Here is a 21,749-nt window from a genome sequence, read left to right as displayed (position 1 = left end):
TGCTGACGATTTGGACTACTACTCTCACTCAGAAACATCAGTGGTCCAACCTTCTAATGCTGGGTACTCCAATATAAATGTAAAGTTTTAGAACTGAGGGTAGAACTCATTTCAAAAGCAAGCAGAGTTTGGGATTAGGGTTAATGTGATCACACCAATGTATAACAGTGCCAGTTTGGCCCTCAGAGTCACCTTCAGGCCCAGGGGTGTAGTGGGACGGGCACACCGTGCCCTCACTTTTTTCAGGACCCCCGTAGAAGCTCTCCCTGCGTGGTCGCCACTGATAGCCTTCACTGTTACCATGCCTCCTGTTCTTTTTATAACTACACCCCAGTTCATGCCCTCCTCTGGCCAAAGATTTTTTTTGGACAGCACAGGGTAGTCTTTGATGCACAACACCTGTTATGATTTAAATGCTATCCAAATCTCCTCTGAGATTTCCTTTTATTTCCTCTTTTACCTGCTAGACAAAAATTAAAGGAAATGTGATCACAGCAAAGAATTTTTAACCTTTTTAATGCAGTAGTAAAATAATTGTTGTTTTCCATTGGTCAGATTTTTTCTTTCCTATGCTACATGACACCTGTCATATAGACAGAAAGTAAGATTAAATCTTCCTACCAGAGACACAGACGGCAATAAAACCTAACTAGGCTCATTACCTTTCCCTATTCTAACCATGAACAAAAAGACATTTTGGTTAGGTTTAGAATATAATATTATTACTATAAAAATACTTTTAAATAATATTAATAGTTATTAGTATGGCAAAGCAGCATTCACTGTGGGTTGTAGGAATTTGCCCAGGTTCTGTGATATGTTCCTTTTCGTTATAGAATACTGATGAAGCCAATTTTAAGGAAAACTTCTGTATTGCCTTGTCCGGTTTGTAGCTCTGAAATATTATCCGTCCAGTCTCACAGGAGTTAATGGTGTTTTATATATACGGCTACTGTTTTCTGCCTATCCCAGATGAAAGCTGCCAGAAATTCCTGGGCACAGCCTGATTTTTCTTTGTGTTTCCCAGATGAGCAGCCAATAAGAAGCCTGTACGTGGCCAGCATGACACAGAGAAATCTGAACTACACACAGTACTGTAGAGGAAGTCAGTAACCCTTCTGCATTTTATGAACATTGTGTGCATGCATGACCTATTACAGCTTGTGGAATGGAAATTGTGCCCGGTCAAGGCCTCTTTCACACTGGCTTTGTGCAATACCCAGGGCCGGTACTGACCTGAGATTAAATGCCGCCAAGGATCTAACAGGCAATGCTCCCAGGAAAATGTATGCAAGTAAATGAGAATGAGTTCCAAGTTAATGCTCTGTAAGCATGGCTAGTTTTTGGTGCTGGGAACTTTTTGAACTGTTGTCGGTGCAGGACTCTAAAATCCAAAAACTATTGATAATTAAACTGTGCCGCACAAGGTCACTGACCTCTAAACTATCCCTAACTGTTCCCCTAATGCCAACAAAGTGTACATTAACCTTAACAATGATCTTATTTTGTTTGCTCATTTTGAGTCTGTTTTGTAATTTCCATTTCCAGGATTGTAACACATTTGTGTGAATCCCAATGTTATCAGACAATCTTCACCTGTGTTTCCTGCCCTGCTGTGTGTTACTGGTAGGATCACCTGGTGTAACAAGAAATAAACCCTGGAAAAAGTTCCAGCCACAAGATCCAGGTACCAGTAAGCTGTAATATACAATTGTTTTGGTTTTGTGTTTAGATGCGCTTTACTAGGACAAAAAATGTTTAGAGGCATAAGCTCTTTGTACTAAAGCAGCATACACACGTGCAATTATAGTCATTGGAAAGGCTCTTTCACGATCCTTTCCAACGACTAAGCACTCCACTATGCATGAAGGATGCTGTACATACACCACCGTTTTGCTCTATGCAGAGGGGAGGGGCAGAGCGACGGAGCGGGACACCACTGCGCACTTCCCCCCTTCACTTGCATTACGATCATTCGTCATTCTTCGTTTGTGGATCCACCAGGACAGTTGTTCAGGTGATGAACGATGCGCGGTGTACACACTTCTCATCCGATATCTGCCCTGAGCTGATTATCGGGCGAGGACCATTAGAAGTGTGTACGTAGCTTTAGGGCAGCCATAACCTCCTGGATAAAACCAAAACCAACTTTATAGCCCAAGAAAGCATTTCCTAAAGAATAGGTTGACTTTGGTTTTTAGGACCTCATCCCATCTCCAGTGCTTCAATAAAGAATATTATGTCTGATAAACATCATATAAAATTTAAAACTGAAATTTTACTTCTCTTCAGTTTTGCTTCTTATGATATGCTTTAGAAGCTGCAGCAATACCTATAGCACAGCACTGCGTAATATGTTGGTGCTATATAAATCCTGTTTATTTTTATAATAATAATAATAAAAATAATAATCATCATAATATTATTATTATTAGACCACCCCCACCTTAATAAAAAGCTGATGAACATCCCGCATCATCTAGCTTTTTCCATCTCAGTTTTACTATCTCTGACCCATCCATTCATTGGTTGGATTTCAGTTTCTTCAGTCACAGGACCTCAGGATCTTATGCTTGATTCAGTAAGCTATGGATAGCACCTTGCCCACCCGGCCATGATCTGCCACTGGGTCTAAGAGAAGTAAGTGATAAAAAACGTTACATGAAATGCAATAGAAAGTTCTATTTATTCTTTATTTTTTGACATGTTGAGAATTAGAGAATGGGGGAACCATGAATGGCAAATATAAGCAGAAAAAATTAAATCTAAACTTGTGGCACAACTTTTATTTGTAATAAAAATGAATTACTAGAAAAAAGAAGAAACTAAAGAACTGCCACTATCAGAATGATTCATCACTTTCTATACATTATATTGTATGAGATCTAAAATAGAACGAAGGTCAGAACAAGCTATCTTTTATGGAAGTAGAAACACAATTGTGCTGGAATTGTCCTTCAGGGATTATCAAACAGGAAGTCAGCTGACATCAATATGTGATATGCCAAATCTTCCGTCACATATGATGGTTGTGGTAGTAGAAGAAAGGTTTCTGTGAAGGTACATGCTTATATTTGTGTTTCGACATGAGCAAAAAATTGGGCTTGCTAATTTCAGATTGCTAGATCTTTAGAACTAGGCTGTACACATATGTGATACAAATCTAACCAACAGAAATACAGCTATGTACACATGCTAGATCATTGTTGCCTGGGGCTAGATCATAATCCTTCGATGTTGCTAAGTGATTCATCTAGGCGGATCACTAAACAAATCAGCAGGGGTGACCTCTGTCATTTGTTATGAAGGAAGACGCAGCGGGGAGCCTCCCCCGCATCCTCCCCCTTTCCCCTACATAAAACCAATCAAAGCTTATTCATTCTATTGTCACCGTAAAAGATAAAGAAAGATTGTTTCCAGCTACAGAAATTAAATGTTTGAAGGTAGCTCAATGGAATTAGACTGAAACCAATACCAGCCATACCCACTATATTAAGATCACATGGCAATCCTTAATAAAAATTTTATTGTGATCATATAATACAGAGGGATATTTTTATACAATATTCACAGACTTCAGCTCTTAGGATAATATTTTCAGAAGCAGTTCTTAATAATTGGCAGTGGTCCTAATAAACTCCAATCGTGAGACTGTTCATTCATGGCTGGGCACTAAAAACATTCACATATTGATCAAAAATTTGGATCAATGCCCTTTTTTCTAGTTTTTCACGGAGTCCTTCAACTCCTACATTGAGGAGACCATCACAGAATGTGTCCCCAGCTGATGTGTTTCTGATTGGGCCCCAGGTCTGAGGAAGGGTGAGGACATGTCTGCGAGAAACTTTATATTCCTATGATAGACTATTATGGGTCTACAGGTATGATAAATACACTACTAGATAAATGTCCTATTGTAAAGATCATTAATCTCAGGCAAAAACCTTAGCTTGTGTACAGCGATCCATTGACTTTGTTTAACGTTCCACCATGGCAAACCAGCAAATGACTGACCAGGCAGAAACATTGTCCTTTATTATATAAAAGGATGCAGCGGGGTGCCTCCCACTTGTCCTCCCCCTCCCCTCCTCATAGAACTGAACAGTGATATGTGTACAATGCTCATGTGTTCTTCTGTCACTGGAAAGGATCACAAAAGATGTGCTTTATTGTTAATAAACAGGATTTATATAGCGCCAACAAATTACGCAGTGCTGTACAATAAATAGGGGTTGCAAATGACAGACAAAAACATACAGTGACACAGGAGGAGGGGGGACTTTCAATCCAAGGCTACGTACAAATGTGCAATAATTGTCGTTGCAAAACGAACGATTGAAGACCGATCAATGATTATTTTGAATGATCGTATTGTGCACAATTCTATACATGCTGTTACAGTATGATCGTTCAAATATAATCCACCAATAGTGTATGCACTCTGGATACGGTCGTTTGAATGATGCAGGAAGTGACGAGTACTGGAGAAAGTGTACTGAAGAACCATCCACGATCACTGAACAACCGTACATACAATAGATTGCGAACAATCGTCGCCCAATCTGATCCGCTGGGACAGTCGTTTGTTTCCAGCGACTTTCCTCGTTTGCCATTGTGCACTTTTTTTGTTAAAGATTATTGGCTGATCGGTTGTTTCCAACGAATTACAATTATAGCCCAACACTTACAATCTAAGAGGCGAGGGAAGTGTTTGAACTTGATGTATCTTTGTCTTTTTTCCACTTTACTATGTAACATAGTTACTATATCTTTGTTTGTGTAGCTCTGAGTTCATTATTACTTCACTAACTCATTTTTTTTACGATATTAGGGGAAAAAGTAAAAGGGCAGGCTTTTAAAGGCAAGGTGAAAGTTATTAATGATTTAATGTGATGTTTTCAAACATTACTTCTAACAGAGTTCAACTTAACACTATTAAATATACATTATTCAACAAAGACAAGATTCATTCATTTTTTAATGTAATCAGTGGAACTGTGTTTCATTCAGTTCAGCCTCCTGAAAGTCCTGTACAGCAGAATTTAGACTAGAAGAGGCAGAAGAAGCACAATCAGTGACAGAGGGATGAGCTCAGCAGTCTGCTGCTTCCCCTTTCCCTGTCCAATCACAGGCTGGGGGTGGGATAAGACCTGTAACTGCAGCAGTAAAAAAAAAACAGGTCTCCTGTCCCGCCATTGGATGGACAGATATACAAATCCTGTGACTGATAAAGCAGCCGTCTAACTTTTATCCTCCAATGATAATATTATTGCTGAGGCATGATAGTAGTAGCTGCTAGTGAAGCGATGTTGCTCTGGGTTAATAGGATGGGCAGGATAGGCAGCCCTGAGCACAGGCGCAACAGGTGAATCTCTGGGTGACTCAGCGTTTGCTAGGAATAGCACGTCATGTGTAAGGTATTTCACCCACACAGAGACACAATTCCCAGAAATCAGCTCCTGGGAGAGGCAAAACATGACCAGGAACAAGCAATCAATCTAGTTAAAGAAAAGGCCATAAAAGTGTTCTAAATAAACAGTTCTTTATGACTTACCTTTCAGTATGAATGGTGTCCTGGAGACAGAATACAAGCTGAAAAATCCTTGTGATATGCTAAGACCTCGTTCAGGGGAAAAAATCATGGAAATCTGTTACTGCAATGATGATGCTTAAATGTTTTAGGAAGCAAAATGATACACATTGGGCTCACAAATGTCAGTATATTATCTTTAGTACCAGTGGCTCTGGGGTGGTGTTTAGGAATGAGTTCAGTGTTTAACGGAAAATTGATTTATATTAAAATTACTGATTTTTTTATGCTGAAATTTTGTTGATATTGGCCTCCAGTTCTTTAAATCTTCCTAGTTTTTGCAATTTCTATAGCTGAACAACAAGAATTCCTAAATAAACTTCGGCTGGCCCTGGGCTGTTAACTTTCTGGCCATTGGGTTCACCAAAATATAAAGATCCAGCAGTATTCCTAAAATATTTATTGAATGTAAAAGCTTTATTGAACCAGTCAAGCAATGAACTTTCCCCTTACTCTGATGCGTTTTACCCAAGGACTTATGCTATATACACATGCTAGATGATTGTCCCCTGAAATGAGCAGTTTAAATTGAAAATCTACCATGTATATAATGCTCGCCTGTTTGTAGTTTATCATTCCAACCTAATGGATTGGTGAATGAATGACCACTCTGCTTTTCTATGGAGGACAACACAGCTAGGTGCCGCTCATTCATTCTCCCCCTCCCCATTTATAGCACAAAACAGCACATAAAGCATTGTTTCGGGGGCAATATTTCTGACGAATATCTAATGTCTGTACAGGGTTTTATTCCGAGAGAGCAAAGCCTCACAGGCCACAAACATCATTAGGCTAAAATTCTGATTTGGACACCTCCCTTCTCTTTTTTAACATAGGGAGATGTTGTAGCACAAAATATAACTGTAGAAACTTTCCTCCGTTAGGATTTCTTGTAGTGGAAAGAAAACTACACCAGATTGGTGACACAATTACTATCTACTTTTCTAAATACCCAAAAATGTCATTATCTCAGGACTGGTATGCTGCAATATATAACAATAATGTTCTTGGGTTTGGCTAAAAAAGTGATGACCTGCATGTCTATTGAGGTACATATGTTAATATATACAAATTTATATAATTTGTTGTACACTGGCTTGGACCCTAGTTGCATATTCCTTTTCCCCGCTGGTACTGCCAGGCTTTCTACTTCAGCAAAATTTTCACCTTAACTATAATTATCACCTGTGGGTATTTTTTATTATTTATTTTTTTTATTTTAAAAAAATAATTTGTGACAAGCTTTTAGGTGAACCATGCTTAGAAAGTCACTATTGTGCATAGGTTAGTGGAATCAGTCTCCAGACATAAAACCTTGTTCTCCTTACCCACTCCATGTACAGCGTTTGGGTGGAGCTCATCTCTAAACAATTTAAACATGGTATATAAAAAGTAAACTCTGCTTGAAAGTCCTTTTCATATACAAAAGGTAGAGCACCTGCCGTATGAGTCATTTCACCTTTTCAATACACGTTGAATGCGATCTCGTTGTCAAGCTTTCTTACAAACACAGAACCAGAAAGCAAATCTCTTCCATGCTAAGTATGTAAATACAAAATCCCAACATCCGTGAGATCATTTGCAACTAAAGTAAAAAGCTTGGCCTATCTTGGCAAACAAAGCTTTGTGTTGGGAATGGAGAATAATTCAACTTTAATACTGGAGTTTTGCAACACAAAGAAAATTCATCTTAAAAAAGGGTATTATGGTCCTCCCCCCAAACAAAAAATATGGAATATGGATTTGGGACTGATTGACTTTATAATACAGCGTACACTTTACAATGCTTCCTTCATCCATATTTAATTTATTTTATATATGTGAAAGACACGATGAAAGAGAGTTATTAAAATGATAAAAAAGGATTTTGTGGGTCATTTGAAAAGATTGGTTATACTGAAATTATTTGAAGAGTTTCATGAATACAGTTTAGTGCTTCTATTATTGAGGAGTATTGACAACTGCATGCATCAAAAAGAACAATCTACATGGGGGGCTGATTTGCTGGATGAAAGTGTACCAGTAAAAAGGTTCAGAAAGTCTTATACAGAATTGTAAGAATAAAGCAATATACAGATGTTAGATTTCTGTTGCAAGAAACGATCTTTTCTTGATTTTCAGTGACAGATGAATGAATGAACATTGTACACACATCACTTCTATGGATAGGGGAGGGGAGAATGAGTGGAAGGCACCACAATGTGTCCTCTTCCATAGGATATGACATCGGTTGTCCAAGCTTTCTTGTTTAGGGATCCCCCCAGCAGATTACAAAATGGTGTTGAGGAAATTTGTACATGCATTCGTGCATGCAATTTGTACATGCATTCATGCAATGTGCCCGAGACAAGGTTGGAGCCACTAAAAGGTAAAAGGAATTAATCTTCCACCTGATTATCCTATTACAAACTGTCACATCCCTTTATTAATCCAAGAACAGACAGACAGAAAAGGAGGAATTGGGACTTTTTAGGCAGCAACAAAATGGCATTGTACATTTATGTTCAATATTTTAACATTTTAGTTTAAAAAAAGGTACATATATTAAAACAATCATATTTATTTTATTTATCCTAAAATTCAGCAATTCCAGACAAATGGGGACTCTAGTTTCTGATATTCTCCATGCGTTTTGCAGAAAACTTGTTCGCTTCCTCAGGAGATTTAGTATTGCTTGCTCCCCCCTTCTATGTATCGCAGGATACACCTATGGTGCTACTATTGTCTGGCCCCAGAGAGAGGGTATGCGAGATCACCAATCAGTCCACCTTCTATAGAAGCAATTCTATAACACAGCAGTTTGTTTTATATAATTGCAATAAACGTGGCTTCCAATATTCTATGGTACTAATTGGGCATTATGAGCCAGACTCTCATCATGCTCAATCAACCAGCCCTTGTATGTCCACCTTCTCATCTGAGGACCTCAAACGAACAAATTAATATTATTATTATTTTTATTAATAAACAGGATTTATATAGCGCCAACATATTACGCTGTACATTAAATAGGGGTTGCAAATGACAAACGAATACAGACAGTGACACAGGAGGAGGAGAGGACCCTGCCCCGAAGATCTTACAATCTAGGAGGTGGGGGAATTAACACACAATAGGAGGGGAATCTACAAGTCTATAAGTCGACAAGTCATCTACTCCTTTCAAAAGTGAGGTTTTGTTCACATGGATGGTTTTTCAGAAATTACAAGGCAGTTACACTACCTACCTATCTACCGTTACCCCATGTTCTTTGTCATTGAAAGGATTGGGAGCATTTTTGTTAGAAAGGTGTCACAAGTTGACATGCAATCACAGTAATCCTGCAGGTATTATGATAGATCCCATATTCTTAGACATTGCTTGCAGCAATCAATTGTCTGTTTAACCTCCTTTATAATCCAAAACATGTGCTTGTCAACCCCTAGATATCTAAGTGCTGGTATGAAATGATTACATTTTATATTGTCGTTATATTTGTAATGTAACCCATTGGCAAAACCTTTTTCAACCTTCTTACCCCTAAGGATCCCTAAAAAAAATTTTCAGGTCTTGGGGAACCTTTACTAAAACCATTTGCTGGGAATAAATGGGAAAAAAGTCAGTATCCAGTGGAAGGAATGCCCCATGTAGTGGTGGCTGGAATAACAGCTTTATATACACTTAGAAACATATTTAGAATCATGCAACTGGCGCTACCAAGTGGTGTTGGCCCCAGAACTATAGAGGCATCATCAAATGAGATCTCTGGAGAGACCCTGGGGTTCGATGGAACCATGGTTGAGAATGGTCGCTTTAGCATACTTTTTGCACTAGCACACACATTGCTGATGTAATCAGGTTCTGATGATCCCCTGCTGTGTTCTGAACCACGTACTATTGTCATATGTCTTTACCGAAATCCATAAGGGGGCAAACTGTTGTGCTTTGCATGCTGAGGAACCATAAGCCCCAACATACCTTCTCATAGGTTGGACATGTTGAGATTTGTAGTTCCTAAACAGCTGGCACTCCTGCTTTACAGAAATGAGGTTTAGGTACAATAAATTCTATCACAATACACATTGAAAACATCTCACTCCTGTGGGATAAAGTATCAAGGGAAAAGAGCAACATCAAAACAAATTATAGAAGGAAACCTGTAAGATGATGAAATATAAGATGCAAGATATTCTGTGCACCTGAGCATTGTCTCCAGATGGCTGTGATGGTAAAATTCTTAACCCTTTGCTGATGATGTGGATTTATACCTAAAATAGTACCAATTCCAGACTATACCTAGAAGAGATTGATAGAGGTAGTCTGGACACTCATGAAGAAAAACAATGCTGTGTTCAGAGTCGCCATAAAACACATTATCCAAATCATTTATACAACTGGATACATAGCAAAACAAAAACACTGTATCTTTGTGTATTGTTATACAAATACATACTTACTGGCGTTATGCAGATCTGAACACATGTAATACCAAATGTATGATTATTTTACTTCCTTCGGTTTTCCATTTTTTACCCAGGAGCAATCTTACTTCTGAACTGTGATAAACTAATAAGAATAATATTGCTCTATTGTCCACAGAAACATTAGAGCTAATAGAAATATCTGACTATGGCCTTAACAATATCTTCCTATAATCCTTTGCAAACCAGGAGTCAATTTTGAATCTGAATGTTCATGTAGAATGGGAAAACACAAGGATTACTTCAGCATTGTCTCTCATTGATCATCCAGCTGGAAAGTGTCCTGGACCAATTCGTAATTACAGTGATAAAGTGAAGCCCTAAATTTGGTGCCTTGGACAATAGAACAGGTAAGTGTTTAGTCTTTTTCTTTTTGACTTATTATCAGTAGGTGATGATAACCATTAACGGGGAAATTGGCATAAAAATGCAATTGAAGATCAGGTAGTTAATTGTAGCCATTTAATATATCTACCCATTAATAGACCATGTGATATTTCCAGGTTCTCAGTTTGACCTTTACTATTAACCTCATATTTCTTTTCTAGGTTTGTAGTGGTACCCAAAAACAGTTCAGCCAACTCTGCCTTATGGTTAGCAGTATATACCACTGTTTGTAATGAACTGGCTGCTTTCACTTTTCACTTGTGGTAGGTCCATGGTACTCTGTACTACACCAAGTTCTCCTGGAGCACACATTTGCTGGCTGGACCTTCATACAGCATACAGGAACACTGTGCCAAATACATACCTTGGGCATCAAAAATATTCATGTTAGTCCCTGTGATTGTCAATACTCTTTCTGGTGTGAGCTCCAGAATGTCCTTATATCTGCTCACTTGTCTGCAAACTGCCATTATATTTTTCCAAGTTCACTCCAAGCTACCACTGTCTCCTAATCGCCCCAATCTCTGACTCAATGTTCTTATAATTTACCTGGTGATGGGTGTTCTTTATCACTGCTAATTATCACCTGTGGGTTGAATAACCGGGAGTTATATGTGGGCATGCACAAACCCTCTCACAGATTGCAACGGTGAAGACTGGGCAGCCAAGGATCCTGGTGCAGGTGACATGGATATTGGGTCAAATGGGCCATATTGTCTTCTGTCCATGTTTTCCTACAGGTAACCCATTAGGTGGTGGTTTATATAATTGAAGGAAGCAGGGATACAATCTCGCTACAGAGCTGCATTAATTTGTGTCTCATCTCTCTGCCTAGAGTTTGGCTTTAAAAGTCCAAAAGAATATGTAAATAGTTTCTTCTACTGCACAACAATGGTAATAAAATACCATAATGGGGCTGTAATAGGTAAACAAGCTGTAAATGAAGCTATAAAGCGGTGAGAACAAGCAAACCCAAGTTTATGTTTCTAACAATCTTGAGTAAATTCCCAGACTCTCAAAGAAATCATTTGTATTTATGTTGTGAATATAAAACAGTGAACGGGGGAATGCCAATGATGCAATAAATAAAATCAGGCCTGTACCTTGTTTAACCAAGTGTCACCAATTACCGAGTACCAGCTAGAACATTTTACCACAAGTGACAAATGAATCATCCCAGATCATTTCAAAATAATGAAACAGATCCTAGGAAGAAAAAAGAGTTAGGGCCATTCTAGTGCAACGAAGCATATCGCAGCTCCCCAGGGCAAACATTTTCTCATCTTCAAGCCGAAAATCTGAAAAGCATAAATTAGACTCCAATTACCAGGACTCCTCTGGGACTTCAGCCTCGCGACAGGTGAGGAGGACTCAAAAACAAAGCAGGAGATACAAGAACAGGAGGCTGAGCCCCCTGACAAAAAGAAAAAGGCGCCATCTCTGTATGGTAGGGATATCCCAGTAGTGTCAAGTGATATGTTGTATTATACCGGCAAACCGTCTCTGATTTGGAGGGACTGTCCTTCCTTTAAGTTCCTCAGTCCCTCTTTATGAGCATATATTATTATTAAAAATTAAAAATAGTAATATTATTAATAGCAAACATAATTTATATAGCACCAACATATTACGCACCACTGTACAATATATATATTATATATCTTTTTAAAAATGTAATATTTAACTCATATATAAGTGTTATTTTGCACCAAACCTTCCATCCAGTCTCCTAAATATTCCATTCATTTATAAAAGCTGATTTAAAAGAAAAGCATTTGTTGGTTTACCCAATTATTTTATGGGTATTCATTCCTAATGGTCAATAAAATCATTGAATGGCAGGGGTGTGTATAGTTCATACATAATTTAAACTAAAAAGTGTCCCTGTTCCCTATTTCTAAAAATTGGGGATTATGGCTGGATTATACCTTTAAAAGTGTCTGTACAGTTTTGCAGCAACAATATACTGATGTGAAAGTATAGGGAACAACTCTTGAATTCTAAGGTTTTAAAAGGAAGAATTGGGAGCTGGCCGGTTCTTTAATGCTGAAGGGGTGGGAGATTTTTCATTCTGTAATGCAATAAACGTATCTACCTGTTCAATATTGTTTTTAGTGCTCTCACATCTCCTTGCTCTGTTGGGGTTGTCAGCACCGGTCCTCTTGAAGTTTCAGGATCTTCAGCCATCTTGATTGGCCAGGACAGAATGATATTTATTTCTGGCAGCCAGGTATGCGGTGCTCAGGGTACATAAAATATGTATCCACTTTAATGTATTTTGAATGCTTAAGGTGAGCCTGTGCTTTGTCCATTTATTTCCATTTTTTCCATTTAGGGCAAAGTAACACTATCTGCTGATTCCCCCCATCAATTACACTTTCTTGTGTGCACCTCTTTCCTGATTTCCCCCTCCATTAGAATCCTTTCTTCATTTTTCACATGGAGAGGGATTCTGGGTTTAGGGGAGTATTTGCCCTTTTTTGACTTTTCTTTTACAATGTAATGGACTACTCTGTACTCCATACAACACTTTATAACAGGCCATATTTAATGTCATGTAAGGCTCCAAATTTCAAGTTTCCTAAAGTAAAGTTGGCACTCGGAGGATGAAAGGCAGGCACTTTGTAGGATATATTTACAATTTACCACCCTCAACAGCTGGTGGCGCTCTAGGTAACACAATTCACCTATGTAGCTGTATATGGAAGGAATATAACAAAAAAAAAAAAAAAAAGAGAGAACTACAGGGTAAAGTAACAGCACCCAGCTACAGTGATGAAGTCACAGAGTATGTGACCTATGTATGAGCTGCATGAAGTTTAGAGCAGTGGCACAACATAGCAACACAGCAAAGCAGATGATGTTACTTTTTTGTTGGATCTCTTTCATGGATAGAGATAACACATGCATACAAAGCCAGAATATATTACATAGAATATTTTCTCTATGTCATACCAGGCAAATGAAGAAGGTTGAAAAGCCTTTGCATATGTAATAATATACAAAACCACTGTGTGTTAAGGTGTAATAAACTATGCTGCCTCAAGGGGGTGATAGTTAAAAGCATAATTGTGCATCCAATGGCAAATGGTTAAGGCACAGATAAAGAATATTTATCAATATCTACAAGTATTACAGGTTCATTTACTGCTTAAGCCAAACTAAAAATAATCAAATAAAGAATTCATTTGTAAAAAAAATTATTTTTTTTTGTTTAAATCTAAAACATCATACCCAGTCTTTTTCTTCTTTTTATTGTAGGTTTCAATTAGTTGCTTTGGTGCCCCACTAACAAGAAAATATTTTATAGTTTTCGATAAACGAGGCCCGGAGTGAACCATCTACTGAAATACCAAGGGCAGGTGAGCCATACAATGTAGATCTCAATATTTCATGTATACCTTAGTTGACATGATGTCCTAAATTGTCTGAATTAGTCAAAAATATTACACAGCTGCTAGATACAGGTTTATGGAAAGTGTAAGGTATAGCAGATACGTGGACATATCACATCTTTTGTCATAAATAATATCAAAAGGTGCTGAAAGACAAATGTGATTCACAAGCCGCTGGTGAGGTTCTTTGTTTCCACCTTGTGTACTGAAAAATAAGCACAGCAATGCATTAAATTATACATACATATACATAAATATCTGTGCATTGAGCATTATGGTTCACTGAGCACTACCAGACCAATTAAAGTGAATGAGCTGCACTAACAGAGCCTGTTCTATTACATGGTGCATTAATGCAATGCATTGTGTGAATGGGTGCATGCTGGACAAAGTTTGGAAAGGGTTAGTACCCCTACTAACGTCCTATTACTGTCAATGGTCTGTTTAGAAGATTTCAAGTAAAACAAGAAGTCTTCAAAATTCTCCCTGCTTCCTTATCCAGAAGAAAGAAACCCCTAAAAGTTGAATTCTAGGTAGATATAAAAGACATGAATGAATGCAGTTCCATATTTAAAATTGCATCCCTAAATACATTTTTAAGGTCCTGAATATGACCTGCTTTTATATTCCTGTACAACAGAGCACAGACTAGGGAAGGAAGAAGCTTCAAAAACATCCAACAACCCCTTTACCCCACACCATATACTTACCTTCCATCAGTCAGCCATTGTAAGATACAAGCTGCTGAAGATTTACGTGCACACCAAGCTGCCTATCATCATCGTACAATGATAAAAGTATAAGAATATGATGAATTATAAAACTGCCAGGGGTGTATCATGACCAGTTCCAGTTCTTTTTTCTTATTTTAAAGAATAAATGCATATAAATAACAGTTGAAAATGATAAAAAAGTGTCAAATAAAAGGGAATGTATATGTAATACTTCCAGTATATGTTTTACCCCTAGTGGAAATTTCAGACTTTAGATTTTCAGCAAGGTAAAAACACACAAACATGTTTTTTATTAACTTTTTTTATAGGAACAGTATTTGTGCAATATGACATTGACAGAGGCATGGGAACCTGAGTTATTATTTGATATTTTACAACCTTTGGAGTCAGGATGTGTTATAGATATGAAAAGGCTGCTGTGCAAAGGTCACATTTCCCGCCTGCTGTTACTAATATTTGAATAGGTAACAAAGGATTACACTGCTGAGTATCTGCTGCAAGTGACACAGTGTAATAGAAGATCTATTGAAAATGGCAATATGGAGTGCAACATTTCCTAAACTTTTTACCCCAGAGAAACCCTTGAAATAAATTTTGGTTGTCAGGGAACCCCTGATAAAGTGAATTCAATGAGAGTTAGTGGGAAGAATGCCCCTTATTATAGTAATAATCAGGAAAGAATGCTTTTTACAGTGTTGGTTTAAATTCCGCCCTTCAAGACGGCTAATCACTGGAGTCATTTTACTGGCTTTGCCAAATGACGTTGGACCCAGATCTTTGCAGATATCATCAGATAGGAAGCCAACCAGCCAAAGCTCAATAAACCCCTAGCCAACCAGGAACTCTCAAGTTACAGAGAACCCTGGTGAATGTCTGGTGTAGTGTATTTATTATTTTTTTTTTGGGAGTCAGGTATATAGGAAATATTGTTGAAAGGCCAAAAACTGGATTGCTTGATGGCTGCCAATTTGGTTCATCCATTGAAACACTAAACACTGTGTGTAAGATTTGGGTCAGTCTGGACTGGCACTTACATATAGGTTAAGACCCCCCACACTTCTACCACATGACAGTGTTTGGCCTTGTGATTGGACCTTTTAAAAAAAAGGGGTCTACATCATAGGAGGATCGAGATAGAGTAAAATATCCCCCCCAATCCAGAGGTCTTTGCAACAGGTCAAAAATTGTAGCTGCAGAGCACAGGAAATGTACAGTAAGTTATAGGGGGGAGAACTTTCAAACAAACTTGTTAGTTAGCCCTGAGTGGGAGAAATACAGGTTCAGATAAAGTGCAATCATGCTCCATTACTACAGAGGGAGATCTCCACTCCAAGGGAAGCCATCATGGAATCATTCTTGAAGCTTAAATCACTTAATATATAAAGGACACTGTGGTTTGGCTTATACTCAAACACAAACAAAGAAACAATACATCAATATGTTTTACTGACATTTATTTTTTTCTGGAAACTTTATGAACACATTTAATTATTTTTAATTTTTTATGAGCTTTGTAGGATTTAAAAAGTTGTCAACACTGTCTGACATTAAAGCATCAATGCTCTAATTTCATTAGGAATGGTACAGGCTTTTTATATATACTGCTTGCAGAAGGGGGGCTGTTGAAGAACCCCCCTCCCTTTTATTTATGGTATCCCTAATACCAGTATTCACTTTTCTACTACACTGTGTTTGTTAGCAATATGTGACCGTACTTGCCCGTTCCCCACATTAAACACCTTCACTTTGCCCCTGATAAGTGCTGCATGTTTTTTCCCCATTCCTCTTCTCTCCAATGTCTATTACTTTTCCAAGCAGCAAATTTTCCTGGCTAACTCGAAGGCAGGGAAGAGCACAATACACATCTTGATTTGGAAAGACATGATTTATGCTACAAGGTAGAGTAAGCAGAATGGGTACAGGAAGAATACATCATAATAGTGCTATTATAGAAGAAATAATATTTTAAGATATGAGTAGTCAAAATATATTTATTGTGGCATCAGACCTAACATTGTAAATTCTTTTAGACAGGGTCCTCTCCTCCTATGCTATTGGTTGTATCTGTCTATCATTTGCAACCCTATTTATTGTACTGCGCTATGTAACTGGCGCTTTATAAATACAGTTTATTAATACCAAGAACAAAGAATCACCCCGTGACTTTGATAACATAGAACAATTGTATATATAGTAATAAGACATTAATACTAGCTTTGGTCGCATGTTTCCTGGCTTTGGGGGCTTGATATTAGTTGGTACTACAATAGGCATGTCAAACTTTTGAACCCTTGTTAACCTTTTTTTTGAGAAATAATGACAAACAATCTGCTTGTGTTTATACATTTAATAGGATATGATGGGTGTAGTTTAGGGTGTAGCTAGGTGCTTAAAAACTAAGTGCACTTCAGTGTATTGTATAATAAATCTCCTAATTGAGCTATGACATAAATCCTATATACACAAACCTTCCCAAGACTTCTATGGTGCACCACAACCCTTATATTCTTGAACTGTGCATTGCACTTTTACTTTGCCACACTTTAGCCATGTACAGACATTAAACAATAGTCATTTGAAATGAACAACTTCTAATATATTAGAATTATTTGCATTAATGACTAAGTAGTGCATGGCTGCTTACATGTGTAACAATAAGATAGTTTGCAGACCATTGCAGATGACTGTATAGGCAGCAGTTGTGGTTGCCAACTGTATACATGCTGGATAACAACAGATTGGCCGATAACAGATAACATTGGATGAACAAATCCCCCAGGATGAACATTTATGTTAATGTTGAAGGTTAAGGGGTAGAGAAAAGAAAGAGGTTTGAGGCTCAAGGTTCAATACAAAATGGTAATTATGTATTTTTACAATGTCGATCCATACATAATTATAAAGTTACAAAAGTTATCATTGCATCCCATCCCTCTTGTTCATAGTCACAAGGTTAGGATGCTCATGCTAGACATTAGATTTCCTAGCACCATACAGTAAATGATAAGTACATAATGTAGAACCCTATTACTGTCACGTATGCCCCGACGCGTTTCACCAAAAATGGCGTCCTCAGAGGTTTTTTGTTTGAGATGGTCTATTTAGCAGAGAAGAGGTCTAATTAAAAGTGTCAGAAAGGCAAATCAGGCTGCTGTTGCACCATATATAGTGCTAAATGGTATCGTCCCATTGGTGAGTGTCATTAGTAGCAAAACCAAAAAGGATGCAAAAGAAATTTGCAAGTATATGTCTAAATGGTGGTAATACCTTCTCTTCAGAGGAGTAAGACTTTGAAGTACAGCAATAGTCCCCATTTTTCTATTATAGTGGATGATAGGTGAAAAATTGCTAAAAAAGCTGGAACCTGAAAGAAAAAAGACCGACTGGCAGTGTCTTTCTTGTTTATTCGGACAGAAGAAATAATCAATTGGAAACACCTGGTAATTCAATGATAAGTGTGGGTAGTGTATGTAACTTCCAATGAAATATAACTCAGAATAAAACCGGTTACCGGTGTATAGGTTCAGGGTCACAGAGATTACGTCTTGGAAATGGATGCATTCAATATCATGCAACAGTAGAGTCTTGTGAAGTATATTCTGAGATATTATATTGGTCAGAAGGAAGTTTTGGTTGATTAAGTGAAAATCGTCAGCAGTCTGTCAAAGAAGGATTAAATACATTTATTTTAATGAAGAATCCTTGTTCATTGTGATCATTTGAAGAATATAGATGAGTTGGGCATCTTTTGGACATCGTTCTTTTTTACAACATTTTTGTAGTGCAGTGTTTCTCAACCAGAGTTCCTTCAGAAATCGCTAGGGGTTCTTGGTTCTTTTTGGCTATCTGAAAGGGTGACATTCTTCCTACTAACCAACAATGTAGGAGGCATTTATCCCCTTGACCACCACACTTATATATTGTAAGTTGTGGATCTCCTAATGATCAGAGAGGTTCCTTGAAAACCTGGGGTTCTCCAATGTTAAAAAGATTGAGAAACAGTGATGTAGTGTGCGTACAAGCCTTTTTACAGTAAGCAGCCATCGGGTTTAACTGGTCAAACACTGGAGATATATAGGAAATTATCCCAATCATTTCTAGTGTTGCTTGCTCAGCAACTGGAAAGAAAGAACTGACCTATGCTGCAGCCATTGTAGAGACCTATTGGTGCTGGGGATTATGTTATAGTTGGGACCTAGAGGTGGATAAATTCAGTTTGTGAAAAGGCAAAATTAAATGTCAAGGCTTCAAATTTGTTTCTACCTCTTATATGCAATTTAGGTGAATGCCAGTTTGTGTAGATATCATAGGGTAATTTTTCCTAAAACCAATATTTTACTTCTTGATTGATACTGGTAGGTTGATTTATTCAACAAAAAAACATATATTGTGAAGACTTGTAACATGACCAGCTGAGATTTTTTTTAATGAAGGAGACATCAAGGAGAGTAAACCTTTATTACCTGAGGGGTCCTTCCTGGTAATTCTAGTAGAGGGATTCCATATAGGATGGCAAGGAGTGGTCCATTCTACCATCTACCCACATTGAAAATGTTAGCACTGGGTGCTAGTTATCAGTATTAGGTTTGGATATTTAGAAATAATTCTATGACTAAGTTTTGTTGAATCAACACACTCCTGTTTTACACTACAGGTAACGCTGGCAGTTACACAAATACATATGCACATCTGACCTTTAGGCTTTGCATCTCATATGTTCACAGTCTTGTACTGACACCTTTTGTTTAAAAAGTCGTAGAACATGGCTCAGGGCCACCTGTTGTAAAACCAGACTGAATAAGGGAGGAGGTGTATAAAGAATGGGCGAGGGATGGGTTTGGTCTCATTATTTCAGCAAACACGTCTCTAAAAGGACACGTTAAGGTTAACATGGGGTGGCTATAACTTTAGTGTGCAGGAGGTTCCCAGTTTTCGGCTGAAGTGTGGACAAAAGGGTGTAACTGTAAATGATTATCTGCTCCTTCATTACATAGTAGAATGTATTTTGTATAGAAAATGCAGGTAATCCAAGTTAGCAGACTGGAGGCTATAATTTATCAAATTATTATCACTGCTGCTACAAGCATATAACCACATAAACTGAGAAGTCTCTTTTTCCTATAATATTTCCTATAATATAATATTATATCCTATAAAATTTCCTATATAAGCTAAGCTGTAGGCAAGCAGCTAAATATACAGGTTATATGCCAAGCCTATGAATATTTGAGCATTTCTGTAATTATAACATGCAGGAAAAGAGCTGAAACAAGCCATCACCGTACCTCTCTAGCTGCATGCACTGTGATGTAATTCATTCTCAAAAATCACAACAAACATTAGAACATATGTGTGGGTGATTGTAATTATTTAATAATGTCAGGTATTGATGGGCTGTACACACAGGGGTGAGAGGAATGATTATAGGACCATGAGTTAGTATTATCTAATTCAAAGCACTTTACTAAGTCTTTAGCCTGGTGATTAACTGTCCCTCAAAGGTGGGTAGCCAAAACATTGTAAAAAGGCGATTCTGGAAGAAGTCAAAACTGTGGGTTAAAGAAAGGTAAATATTAAGAATTTTGTAATGGTTGCTTGTGCTTTATTTAATCTGTTTTAAATAGACTCAATATAATTTAAAATAAAAAAAAGCATTCTCTGCAAAGGAAGGGGTGAATACCGCGTGACCACTATTCACATTGCAGATCTTTACTCTCTTAATAGCTAAACTGAAAAATCTTCAAAATCTAAAAGTTTTGGGAATGTTGGATCCTTGGTCCTCCTTTGTTAACTGCAGTTCTGTATCCTGGCCCCAACAGCACTACAGTACATAGCAGTGCCATAGCATCCAATGGAGGGAACCAGAGCTTGCAGCAAGGAGACTGGTTATTCAACACGCCTGGAAGTATGTTTGAAAAAAAAATAATATTTGACAGCAATATAGAGCTAATCCCTGCAGTGCAGATGACAAGAAAGGTAACCATTCACCTTTTAGAACACCTAAAATGTCCATGGGGCCTATACAAATCTTTACGAAAACCTGCTTGAATCAGGTCAGAGCCAGTCTGAGGGATGTTAATTGCAGGTCAAACTCACCTGTCAATAAATTCTGTCTGAGAGGAATCTCAAGGTAACCATTAACATGGCCCTAAAGTGCAGGGATGTAGTTGGGAAGATAACAAATCAATCAGGGCTTTCCTATATTTACAAATCTTTTGGCTGGTAAAGCAGTTCACATATATGGGTTTAAACTGTGCAAATGTAAAACTTCATTTTCATTGGTTACAAGTCCTCCTTTTAGTTTCCCTAAAGACATGGATTATGTCTGTTAGTGCGGAAATCCAGTGCAAGCCCTAGGCAATCCCAGGCCATTTCAGAACATTTTTATGAAAGAGGGTATTGACTGCCAGCCACCTTCTCTCCAGGAGCTGCTGTGATCCAAGCATTGTTATATGGTGCAGGGTATGTATCTCAGGGCTGACAACGGAGAATTATCTGGCACTCTGTGCATCAGCATATGTCTCTGTAATTTCCTTGCAGGAGTACAAGCAAGGGTGACAACGCTACCACTACATTAATGATTAGAGTTGTCACCCTCTAACAAGTTCATAGAAAGAGTTTCAGGTCTTGAGCCTTACTTATTGAATTCATACACAGAATCCATTTATAGTTGCAGGATCCAAAAATTGATAGTCTGATTGACTGTTATGGGCAACACGTTAATTTCTTCTTTTAGTCTACTGACTTCAGTTCTGAAGAGGGTATCCCATGCATGTGTACAATAATAGGATGAAGCGGTGTGACCACAGGCTGAACATCACCAGCTGAATCAGAAATAGACTAAACATTCCTCATAACACATTTTCTATCCTGAGTTTGGACATTCCTTTACACATTCCAAGCATGCAGCTGGTAAATATCCAAAATCCCCGCCAGCCATATTTATTAATTAATACCAGTGATTTATAACATTTGTAATTCCACTTACACAAAAGTACGAGAAGGAAGTAACCAAATAATTATCTTTTTTTATAAATGTAAGGTCCTCATAAAATAAAATGTTCTACTACATCAGAACCAGTATTTCCAGGAAACACCAGAGAAGTGTCTAGGTTTTCAAGACATGTGACAACCAAGGGATATATAAAAATTTCTGTGCTTATACTCCATAGCTATCATTTAT

General features: G+C 37.7%; 1 long non-coding RNA gene across 2 annotated transcripts in view; it reads left to right on the top strand.

Moving 5' to 3' along the window:
* Positions 1-21,749, top strand: part of LOC140340629 (uncharacterized) — a 67,580-nt gene that overhangs the window by 8,420 nt on the left and 37,411 nt on the right. For both annotated transcript variants that reach the window (XR_011922693.1, XR_011922692.1), the window contains exons 2-4: positions 10,240-10,400; positions 12,553-12,667; positions 13,699-13,799. This is a non-coding gene — a long non-coding RNA (uncharacterized lncRNA). The remainder of the gene's footprint in view (positions 1-10,239; positions 10,401-12,552; positions 12,668-13,698; positions 13,800-21,749) is intronic.

This window comes from Pyxicephalus adspersus, chromosome 11 (genome assembly GCF_032062135.1).
Source record: "Pyxicephalus adspersus chromosome 11, UCB_Pads_2.0, whole genome shotgun sequence".
NCBI lineage: Eukaryota > Metazoa > Chordata > Amphibia > Anura > Pyxicephalidae > Pyxicephalus > Pyxicephalus adspersus.
This window is presented reverse-complemented; position numbering and strand designations above follow the sequence as displayed.